Source organism: Hordeum vulgare, chromosome 2H (assembly GCF_904849725.1).
Source record: "Hordeum vulgare subsp. vulgare chromosome 2H, MorexV3_pseudomolecules_assembly, whole genome shotgun sequence".
NCBI classification, from domain to species: domain Eukaryota; kingdom Viridiplantae; phylum Streptophyta; class Magnoliopsida; order Poales; family Poaceae; genus Hordeum; species Hordeum vulgare.
Window position 1 is genome coordinate 471918505 of NC_058519.1, and position 12973 is coordinate 471931477.

Genomic DNA, 12973 nt, shown 5'->3' on the forward strand with positions numbered 1-12973 from the left:
GGTGTCCGCCTGGACGGACTTGTTTTGGATGCGATGCGCGACTGCGACACTGTGGAATTCTGCTGCAGGGTAGTTTTCAACAGAGCTTGGATCTGCGGAATGCCTTACCCGACCGCACTGTCACTCGCCTGAATGGAATCAACGATCCTAGTGGTTGCGGCCAGGTTCAACAAAGGTGTCCGCATCACCTTGGTGTGACGTGGACAGTCGTTCGGGAACAATTGCCGACGGCTGCGACTGGAGCTCGGCTGGTCCCTCGCGGTCCGACCGTCGAGTGACCGCTGGAGTCGCTCGCGCTCAGCCAAATTTGCCAGACACGCGTTCTCCAACGCGATCTCCTTCAGAATGTTCCTGGTGATGGGGGTGCGGAGAGCTTGATCGCTCCTCTGCCAAAGTTCCTCCCACTACTGCTTGGTGAGCGGCTTCGGAATGTGGTGGATGCCGTCGTCGTGGCGACGCTCCCCACCATCATGCACGGGAGAATTCTCCACGGCGAATCCAGGGTTACCTCTCATGTTCATGTCAGCCATCAAGACCTCGGCAGCACCCCTACTGCTTTCGCAATCGGAGTTGCCGAGTGATTTCTCGCTTGATGACGGAAAGAGGCTAACGGTGGGCTCATCGGAGCTGAGCATAGCCACCTATCCCGAGATGGCTTGGTTGGCCATGGCATGCTTGATCCGCCGCTGCATGCGCGAGTGCCCGGAGCACTTGCGACAAACAACAACGGGGCGTGGGGGCGCCGAGTGATACGGCACCGACGGCTACCGGATCAGGACTCCATGCGCAACTACGCTGAAATGTGACGTACCTCAAGTAGGGAGGGCGTCCGTGTCCAGTGACGCATCCTACAACCACGTTGAGTCGTCGATGAGAAGATGAGGGAACCAAAGAGGATCTCTCCGCCGAGTGTCATCAAGTTGACGGAAAATGTAAAAAACCTCCAACTGCGCTGGATTTGCTAGATGCGCAAGCCCACGGTGGCCGCCAACTATCGTGGGAATGGCCCTGATAATAGTACCTAGGGGTATGAACGGAGGGGCGAAGTCTAACTAGGTGTAGTGAATATACTAGGATGTACGAGTTCGGCCCCACTAGAAAATGGTAACAACCCTACGTCTCGAGCCCTGGGTTGATGTTTTCTTATGGGGTATGAAAGATTACAAGGTGTTGAACCCTTGAGATGGAACCCGGGAGTGGCTTATATAGTGCATGCCACGACCGACCGAGTTTCATTATAAGGTGAGTTAATGCTAATAAATAAAGGAGTTACTAGAAACGACAACTATTACACACGGCATTACTGGTAACGTGGATCTTCACTGCACTTCATGTGATGGATTAAGTCCTTACCGTTGCAGCCTCTTCGGTTCCATCGGCTTGCTGTGGTCTGAGTGCCAAGATGCATCCGAATGACACAAGGCGATCCGAGTGACTCCAGACAGGCCGAGTGATGGTACACTGTACCGAGTGAGGTTGAGACTGTGTATGTGGCTTGAAGGACACTAATGTTCGTAAAGGGTCCTAGGTGGTGTTGGGTAACGTAGCATAAATTCAAAAAAAAATTCCTACGCATATTCAGATCTTCCTATGGAGAGACCAGCAACGAGAGAGGGGTGAGTGCATCTTCATACCTTTGAAGATCGCTAAGCGGAAGCGTTACTAGAACGCGGTTGATGGAGTCGTACTCGCGGCGATTCAGATAGCGGTGTGATTCCGATCTAGTGCCGAACTACGGCACCTCCGCGTTCAACACACGTGCAGCCCGGTGACGTCTCCCGCACCTTGATCCAGCAAGGAGGATGGAGAGGTTGGGGAAGATCTCCAGCAGCACGACGGCGTGGTGTCGATGGAGAGAAGAGGTCTCCCGGCAGGGCTTCGCCAAGCACGGGCAGAGAGGAGGAGAAAGAAGAGCAGGGCTGCGACGAGGGAGAGGAAGATTGGTGTCTCCAACAGCCCAAAGTGCCAACTATATATAGGGGGAGGGAGGGGCTGCGCCCCCTTGAGGGTTTCTCTCTCCTGGGAGGGGCGGCAGCCCTAGCTGGGGGGAGGTGCGGCGGCCAGGAGGGGAAGGAGGGGTGGCGCACCATTCTGGTGGGCCTTAGGCCCACCTGCGCTAGGGTTTCCCCTTTCTCCCCTCTTCTTGCGCCATGGGCTGAGTGTGGGGCGCACCAGCCCACCTAGGGGCTGGTTCCCTCCCTCACTTGGCCCATCTAGCCTCCCGGGGGTCGTTGCCCCCTTCCGGTGGACCCCCGGGGCCACCTCCGGTGGTCCCGATACGTTACCGGTGACGCCCGAAACACTTCGGGTGTCCGAAACCATCCGTCCTATATATCAATCTTTACCTCCGGACCATTCCGGAGCTCCTCATGATGTCTGGGATCTCATCCGGGACTCCGAACAACTTTCGATAACCTCGTATAACAATTCCCTATAACCCTAGCGTCATCGAACCTTAAGTGTGTAGACCCTACGGGTTCGGGAGACAGGCAGACATGACCGAGACACCTCTCCGGACAATAACCATCAGCGGGGTCTGGATACCCATGGTGGCTCCCACTTACTCCATGATGATCTCATCGGATGAACTACGATGTCAAGGATTCAATCAATCCCGTATACAATTCCCTTTGTCTGTCGATATAGAACTTGCCCGAGATTCGATCGTCGATATACCTATACCTTGTTCAATCTCGTTACCGGTAAGTCTCGTTACTCGTTCCGTAGCACGTCATCGTGTGACTAACTCCTTAATCACATTGAGCTCATGATGATGTTCTACCGAGTGGGCCACAGATACCACTCCGTCACACGGAGTGACAAATCCCGATCTCGATTCGTACCAACCCAACAGACACTTTCGGAGATACCCGTAGTGCACCTTTATAGTCACCCAGTTACGTTGTGACGTTTGATACACCCAAAGCACTCCTACGGTATCCGAGAGTTGCACAATCTCACGGTCGAAGGAAAAGATACTTGACATTGGAAAAGCTTTAGCATACGAACAATACGATCTAGTGCTACGCTTAGGATTTGGGTCTTGTCCATCACATCATTCTCCCAATGATGTGATCCCGTTATCAATGACATCCAATGCCCATGATCAGGAAACCATGATCATCTATTGATTAACAAGCTAGCCAACTAGAGTCTTGCTAGGGACACATTGTGATCTACTTATTCACACATGTACTACTGTTTCGTGTTCATACAATTATAGCATGAACAATAGACAATTATCATGAACAAAGAAATATGATAATAACCATTTTATTATTGCCTCTAGGGCATATTTCCAACAGTCTCCCACTTGCACTAGAGTCAATAATCTAGTTACATTGTGATGTATCGAACACCCATAGCATTGTGGTGTTGATCATGTTTTGCTCGTGGAAGAGGTTTAGTCAATGGGTCTGCAACATTCAGATCCGTGTGTACTTTACAAATCTTTATTACTCCACTCTGGACATGGCCTGGATGGAGTTGTAGCGGCGTTTGATGTGCTTCGTCTTCCGGTGAAACCTGGGCTCCTTGGCTACGGCACCGGCCTTAGTGTTATCACAGAAGAGTGTCATTGGACCCGACGCGCTTGGAACCACTCCAAGGTCGGTGATGAGCTCCTTCATCCAAATTCCTTCATGAGCCGCTTCTGAAGCAGCTATGTACTCCGCTTCACATGTAGATGCTGCCACGACTTCTTGCTTACTGCTGCATCAGCTCACTGCCCCACCATTCAAAACATATACGTATCCGGTCTGTGACTTAGAGTCATCCGGATCTGTGTCGAAGCTAGCGTCGACGTAACCCTTTAGGACGAGCTCTTCGTCACCTCCATAAACGAGAAACATTTCCTTAGTCCTTTTCAGGTACTTAAGGATATTTTTGACCCTGTCCAGTGTTCCATACCGGGATCACTTTGGTACCTCCCTACCAAACTTATGGCAAGGTTTATATCAGGTCTGGTACACAGCATGGCAGACATTAGAGAGCCTACAGCTGAAGCATAGGGGACAGTACTCATCTTCTCTCTATCTGCTGCCGTGGTCGGTGACTGAGTCTTACTCAATCTCATACCTTGCAAAACTGGCAAGAACCCTTTCTTTGAGTTTTCCATATTGAATTTCTTCAATATCTTGTCAAGGTATGTACTTTGCGAAAGACCTATGAGGCGTCTCGATCTATATCTATAGATCTTGATGCCTAATATGTATGCAGCTTCTCCAAGGTCCTTCATTGAAAAACTCTTGTTCAAATAGGCCTTTATGCTCTCCAACATCTCTATATTACTCCCCATCAATAATATGTCATCCACATACAGTACGAGGAAAGCTACAGAGCTCCCACTCACTTTCTTGTACAGACAAGCTTCTCCGTAGACCTGTATGAACCCAAACGCTTTAATCACCTCATTAAAGCGAATGTTCCAACTCCGAGATGCTTGCACCAGCCCATAGATGGAGCGCTGGAGCTTGCACACTTTGTTAGCACCCTTAGGGTTGACAAAACCTTCTGGTTGCATCATATACAACTCTTCCTTAAGGTTCCCGTCAAGGAACGCTGTTTTGATGTCCATTTGCCAAATTTCATAATCATAAAAGGCGGCAATTGCTAACATGATTCTGACTGATTTCAGCTTTGCTACGGGAGAGAAAGTCTCTTCGTAGTCAATTCCTTGAATTTGTCGAAAACCCTTTGCGACAAGTCGAGCTTTATAAACGGTTACATTACCGTTTGCATCAGTCTTCTTCTTGAAGATCCATTTATTTTCTATGGCTCGCCGGTCATCGGGCAAGTCCACCAAAGTCCATACTTTTTTCTCATACATGGATCCTATCTCGGATTTCATAGCTTCAAGCCATTTGTTGGAATTCGGGCCCGGCATTGCTTCTTCATAGTTCGAAGGTTCACCCTTGTCCAACAACATGATTTCCATCACAGGGTTGTCGTACCACTCTGGTGCGGAGCGTACCCTTGTGGACCTTCGCGGTTCAGTAGTAACTTGATCCGAAGCTTCATGATCATTATCATTAACTTCCTCTTCAGTTGGTGCATGCGCCACAGGAACAGTTTCCCGTGCGGCGCTACTTTCCTATTCGAGAGGGGGTGTAATTACCTCATCAAGTTCTACCATCCTCCCACTTACTTCTTTCGAGAGAAACTCTTTCTCTAGAAAGGATCCGTTCTTGGCAACAAAGGTTTTACCTTCGGATCTAAGATAGAAGGTATACCCAATAGTTTCCTTAGGGTATCCTATGAATACGCATTTCTCCGCTTTGGGTTCGAGCTTTTCTGGTTGAAGTTTCTTCACATAAGCATCACAGCCCCAAACTTTAAGAAACGACGACTTAGGTTTCTTGCCAAACCATAGTTCATACGGTGTCGTCTCAACGGATTTAGATGGTGCCCTATTTAAAGTGAATGTTGCAGTTTCTAATGCGTATCCCCAAAATGATAGCGGTAAGTCGGTAAGAGACATCATAGATCGTACCATATCTAATAAAGTGCGATTACGACGTTCAGATACTCCGTTGCGTTGCGGTGTGCCAGGCGGCGTCAGTTGTGAAACGATTCCACACTTCCTTAGGTGTGTGCCAAACTCGTGACTCAAATATTCTCCTCCACGATCAGATCATAGACATTTAATTTTTCTGTCACGTTGATTCTCAACCTCAGTCTGAAATTCCTTGAACTTTTCAAACGTCTCAGATTTGTGCTTCATAAAGTAGATATACCCATACCTACTCAAATCATCGATGAGAGTGAGAACATAACGATAGCCACCGCGAGCTTCAACGTTCATTGAACCACATACATCAGTATGTATTATTTCCAATAAGTCGGTTGCTTTCTCCGTTATTCCTGAGAATGGAGTCTTAGTCATCTTGCCCATGAGGCACGGTTCGCATGTGTCAAATGATTCAAAGTCAAGAGACTCTAATAGTCCATCAGTATGGAGCTTCTTCATGCGCTTAACGCCGATATGACCAAGGCGGCAGTGCCACAAGTATGTGGGACTATCATTATCAACTTTACATCTTTTGGTACTCACACTATGAATATGCGTAACATCACAATCGATATTCATCAAGAATAAACCATTCACCAGCAGAGCATGACCATAAAACATATCACTCATATAAATAGAACAACCATTATTCTCTGACTTAAATGAGTAGCCATCTCGCATTAAGCAAGACCCTGATACAATATTCATGCTCAAAGCTGGTACTAAATAACAATTATTAAGGTTTAAAACTAATCCCGACGGTAGATGTAGAGGTAGCGTGCCGATGGCGATCACATCGACCTTGGAGCCATTCCCGACGCGCATCGTCACCTTGTCCTTGGCCAGTCTCCGCTTATTCCGCAGTTCCTGCTTTGAGTTGCAAATGTGAGCAACAACACCGGTATCAAATACCCAGGAGCTACTACGAGCGCTGGTAAGGTACACATAAATAACATGTATATCCCATATACCTTTAACGTTGCCGGCCTTCTTGTCCGCTAAGTATTTGGGGCAGTTCCGCTTCCAGTGACCTTTTCCCTTGCAATAGAAGCACTCAGTCTCAGGCTAGGGTCCATTCTTTTTCTTCTTCCCGGCATCTGGCTTACCGGGCGCGGCAACGGCTATGCCTTCTTTCTTGAAGTTATTCTTACCCTTGCCCTTCTTGAAACTAGTGGTCTTGTTGACCATCAACACTTGATGCTCTTTCTTGATTTCTACTCCTGCAGACTTGAGCATCGAGTACAACTCGAGAATGGTCTTATCCATCCCTTGCATGTTGTAGTTAAGCACAAAGCCTTTGTAGCTTGGTGGGAGAGACTGGAGGATTCTGTCAATTATAGCATCATCCGGAAGTTTGACTCCAAGTGAAGTCAAACGACCATGTAACCCAGACATTTTGAGTATGTGCTCACTGACAGAACTGTTCTCCTCCATCTTACAGCTAAAGAACTTGTCGGAGACTTCATATCTCTCGACACGGGCATGAGCTTGAAAAACAAGCTTCAGCTCTTGGAACATCTCACATGCACCGTGTTGCTCAAAACGCCTTTGGAGCCCCGTTTCTAAACTGTATAACATGCCACACCTAACCAGAGAGTAGCCATCACTCCGCGTTTGCCAGATGTTCAGAATGTCCTGGGCTGCTGCGGGAGCGGGAGGGTCACCTAGAGGCGCATCAAGGACATAAGCCTTTTTAGCTGCTTCAAGGATGAGCTTCAAGTTGCGAACCCAGTCCGCATAGTTTCTACCATCATCTTTCAGCTTGTTTTTCTCTAGGAATGCGTTGAAATTGAGGTTGACGTTGGCCATCTACAATATTTATAAAGACAACTTTTAGACTAAGTTCATGACAATTAAGTTCATTTAATCAAATTAAGTATGAACTCCCACTTAAATTGACATCCCTCTAGTCATCTAAGTGATACATGATCCATGTTGACTAACCCGTGTCCGATCATCACGTGAGACGGACTAGTCACCATGGTGAGAAACTTCATGTTGATCGTATTCAACCATACGACTCATGTTCGACCTTTCGGTCTCTTGTATTCGAGGTCATGTCTGTACATACTAAGCTCGTCGAGTCAACCTAGGTGTTTCGCGTGTGTAAATCTGGCTTACACCCGTTGTATGCGAATGTTAGAATCTATCACACCCGATCATCACGTGGTGCTTCGAGACAATGATCCTTCGCAACGGTGCACACTTAGGGGAATACGTTCTCGAAATTTTAAGAGGGATCATCTTATTATGCTACTGTCGTTCTAAGCAATAAGATGAAAAACATGATAAACATCACAATGCAATCATATAGTGACATGATATGGCCATTATCATCTTTGCTCTTTCGATCTCCATCTTCAGGCATCGCATGATCATCATCATCACCGGCGTGACACCATGATCTCCATCATCATGATCTCCATCATCTTGTCTCCGTGAAGTCGTCACGCCAACTACTACTATCACTACTACTATAGCTAACCGTTAGCAATGAAGTAAAAGTAGTAAGCACATGGCGTTGCATCTCATACAATAAATTAAGACAACTCATATGGCTCCTGCCGGTTGTCATACTCATCGACATGCAAGTCGTGAAACCTATTACAATAACATGATCATCTCATACATCATACATGCAACATCACAACTTTGGCCATATCACATCACATGTCAAACCCTGCAAAAACAAGTTAGACGTCCTCTAATTGTTGTTGCAAGTTTTACGTGGCTGGCTTGGGTTTCTAGCAAGAACGCCTTCTTACCTACGTGACAGCCACAACGATGATATGCCAAAGCTATTTACCCTTTGTAAGGACCCTTTTCATCAAATCCAATCCGACTAGAGTGGGAGAGACAGACACCCGCTAGCCACCTTTATGCACGGTGTGCATGTCTGTCGGTGGAACCAGTCTCACATAAGCGTACGTGTAAAGTCGGTCCGGGCCGCTTCATCCCACAATACCGCCGGAAAGAATAAGACTAGTAGCGGCAAGCAATTGACAAATCATCGCCCACAACCTTTTGTATTCTACTCGTGCATAGAATCTACGCATAGAAAACCTGGCTCGGATGCCACTGTGGGGTAACGTAGCATAAATTTAAAAAAATTCCTACACATATTCAGATCTTCCTATGGAGAGACCAGCAACGAGAGAGGGGTGAGTGCATCTTCATACCTTTGAATATCGCTAAGCGGAAGCGTTACTAGAACGCGGTTGATGGAGTCGTACTCGCGGCGATTCAGATCGCGGTGTGATTCCGATCTAGTGCCGAACTACGGCACCTCCGCGTTCAACACACGTGCAGCCCGATGACGTCTCCCGCACCTTGATCCAGCAAGGAGGAGGGAGAGGTTGGGGAAGATCTCCAGCAGCACGATGGCGTGGTGTCGATGGAGAGACGAGGTCTCCTGGCAGGGCTTCGCCAAGCACGGGCAGAGAGGAGGAGAAAGAAGAGCAGGGTTGCGCCGAGGGAGAGGAAGATTGGTGTCTCCAACAGCCCAAAGTGCCCACTATATATAGGGGGAGGGAGGGGCTGCGCCCCCTTGAGGGTTTCCCTCTCCTGGGAGGGGCGGCAACCCTAGATGAGGGGAGGTGCGGCAGCCAGGAGGGGAAGGAGGGGTGGCGCACCCTTCTGGTGGGCCTTAGGCCCACCTGCGCTAGGGTTTCCCCCCTTCTCCCCTCTTCTTGCGCCATGAGCTGAGTGTGGGGCGCACCAGCCCACCTAGGGGCTGGTTCCCTCCCTCACTTGGCCCATCTAGCCTCCCGGGGGTCGTTGCCCCCTTCCGGTGGACCCCCGGGGCCACCTCCGGTGGTCCCGGTACTTTACCGGTGACGCCCCAAACACTTCCGGTGTCCGAAACCATCCGTCCTATATATCAATATTTACCTCCGGACCATTCCGGAGCTCCTCGTGACGTCCGGGATCTCATACGGGACTCCGAAGAACTTTCGATAACCTCGTATAACAATTCCCTATAACCCTAGCGTCATCGAACCTTAAGTGTGTAGACCCTACGGGTTCGGGAGACAGGCAGACATGACCGAGACACCTCTCCGGCCAATAACCATCAGCGGGGTCTGGATACCCATGGGGGCTCCCACTTGCTCCACGATGATCTCATCGGATGAACCACGATGTCAAGGATTCAATCAATCCCGTATACAATTCCCTTTGTCTATCGGTATAGAACTTGCCCGAGATTCGATCGTCGGTATACCTATAGCTTGTTCAATCTCGTTACCGGTAAGTCTCTTTACTCGTTCCGTAGCACGTCATCGTGTGACTAACTCCTTAGTCACATTGAGCTCATAATGATGTTCTACCGAGTGGGCCCAGAGATACCTCTCCGTCACACGGAGTGACAAATCCCGATCTCGATTCGTACCAACCCAACAGACACTTTCGGAGATGCCCGTAGTGCACCTTTATAGTCACGCAATTACGTTGTGACGTTTGATACACCCAAAACACTCCTACGGTATCCGGGAGTTGCACAATCTCACGGTCAAAGGAAAAGATACTTGACATTGGAAAAGATTTAGCATACGAACAATACGATCTAGTGCTACGCTTAGGATTTGGGTCTTGTCCATCACATCATTCTCCCAATGATGTGATCCCGTTATCAATGACATCCAATGCCCATGATCAGGAAACCATGATCATCTATTGATCAACGAGCTAGCCAACTAGAGGCTTGCTAGGGACACATTGTGATCTATTTATTCACACATGTATTACTGTTTCCTGTTAATACAATTATAGCATGAACAATAGACAATTATCATGAACAAAGAAATATGATAATAACCATTTTATTATTGCCTCTAGGGCATATTTCCAACAGGTGGGCCTACAAAAGTAGGTCCGTAGGCCTACCCCTAATGTACAACCCCGTCAGGAGTTTTCTCCTAACCCACACGCCACGGCTAGAAACCAGGTCGTGTGGACTATGTTGGTGACATTCTAGTATGCTACCGAGAGATCAACTATTTTTTTGGAAAAGGAGGTTAAACCTCACGGCCTCTGTATCAATTAATTCATACAACCATGTTTATTAATTATTTAATAAAGATTGACAAGAATTTTTATCAAGCCACCGAAAGCCATTACTTATACCTACAAACTTGATATTAGGGAGGGCTCTCACTCCCCATATCTAAAACCGGTGTTGTTGTTGATCCATCCACATAACGTATCAGAACCTATATCCGGTGCAACAAACCTAAAACGTACATCAAATGCACACGTTTTAGAAGTGACCATCATCATCGAAGCTCTAACCCATTTTCAGGAAATAGATCTGCATCATCTTTGCCAGTTCGACCATCCGTCGACGCCACCACGACGCCCAACGTCACCACCTCCCTACACGCAAACTACTTAGCACGTCGCGCTTGCCGCCGATACACTGCAACACCATGTCGCCAAGTACCACCAGCCGACACATCTTGAAGTTTGCAAAAGATCTGTCGTGCGTAGCACCTACCGAATATGCATGACACAACATAACAGCCCTCAGCCATGCATGACTTGACATCTCCACCGAAGATTTGTGCAAGACAAAGCCACTCAACCCCCGAAACCGTCCATTGGTCCCTCAAGGCAATGCACACCACCAAGAATGACGTCCCCATGGGGGAATGACACGTGAGTGCCTCCATCATCTGATTGACTGACCAAGGGTTTTCCCCCGGAGGTAGCGGAAGGAGGCGAAAACTTCACCTCGATGATGCCTCCAAGAAGGAAACCGTCAAGGGTGTCACCATCACTGGCTTCGACCACCGGCCGTAGACCAGGTTTTCACCCAGATCTTGTCCTACGAGCATCCATCCAATATCTTGTGCATCGGCCAGACCACCTTCAACGCCCCCAGTTCTGGCCTCCCAGATCTAACGACCACATGTAGCAGCTCTGCCACCGTGGGAGCCCTAGCACACTGGTCACTTCTGCTTGTGCCACCACCGAAGTTAGGGAGGAGGTCTTCCACCCCACCTCGCCAAACAACGTCACGTCCGTTCGGTGAGAAAAAACCAACCACCATAGTCGGTGGCGGTAGGATGTGTTATCCAACCTTCATAGTCTTTTTCCGTACCGAACGGACGTGACGTTATAAGTAAGCCCTATTGCAGAAGACCTTGGCGATAGAATGTGTTACCCTACCGGCGAAGACGATGACGGTAGAAAAAAGGTTAAATCCAAAAAAATTAGACATAGAACCAAATCGTGCTAAACTAACGGCATAAGGTCAAAACAGCGAATTTGTCCCCCTCCGCTATGGGAGGCGCTCGTTTGCCTAGAGAGAGATCAACTAATGACCACATGTTCCGTCTATGTTGCACGATCCACTGCACTTCACACATTGGCACCCACCATTGTTCCATGGAAAGATGACTCCTTTCCAGTGCTGCACCTCCAGACGGTGATCATCGCACTTACATCCGTCCGTGAAATGATTCCAGCGTGCGTTGCCTAGTGCGAATGACATGTTTTTCCTGTACTCCGTATCTGTACAAAACTACTGGCTAAGAAGACACTAGGCCTAGCTCAGACACATACTCATGCCTGCCAGGCTTAGAAAAATGACACAAATCTCACTGCCGTGGGAAGACCGGATTCCTTCTAAAGCATCACTAAGGTCTAAGGTCACCACATTTCTCGGTTGACCAGACCATCAGACAATGCGGTTCATCAGGGTTTGTCCGGTTGGGCCTAACCTTAACCCGGCATGTACGGCAGGTCAGATGCCTAGAAGCATAGCCACTAAATATGCAGAATCATACTTTTTGACATGACCATCATTGCAAGTGGAACAGTGGAAAACTTGAGTTGGAAAGAAACAGAATTATACCTCGGTGGAGTTCGATAGCCCTAAAGTTCTATTTATTCCCCTTACCTTGGACCATAACAGCATCGGCTGTGTGCTTCCTCTGGGAAAAGAAAGGCTAGCAAGATTTTCCGGCCAGCCCACAATATTCAGCAAGTTCGTATGAACCCTTCCATACTGAACGCGATCAGATTGCCACTCAAGACAATGAACAAACAAATAGTTACAGCTGCGAAAATGTAAATATGGTCTGCAACTTCATTAGTCTACCATGAAACAAGTCCGAGATATAACCAATACCTGAGGTATTACATAAACTGCTTTGATCATCTTCCAAGCGTGAGTGCGTGTGGCACCATTTTTTCAAAAATATCGGCAAAGTTTCAGCACTCAAATTCAAATTTATGACCGATCTCTTTTGCCCGGACTAATGGCAATGGCGTCATGCTGTTCCGCGTACGGAAAATTCTTCAGTCCAAAGACCTGCCAAGTCGAAGCTTACTCTGTGCAGTTTAGTCCATGCACACAACACAGCCACAAAGACTAAGCAGTCCTTAAAAGTCCAAACCCATTAGAATGCCAGTGTCCATGGCAAGAATGATGTCCATTCATTAAAAGAATATCGAGTTTAA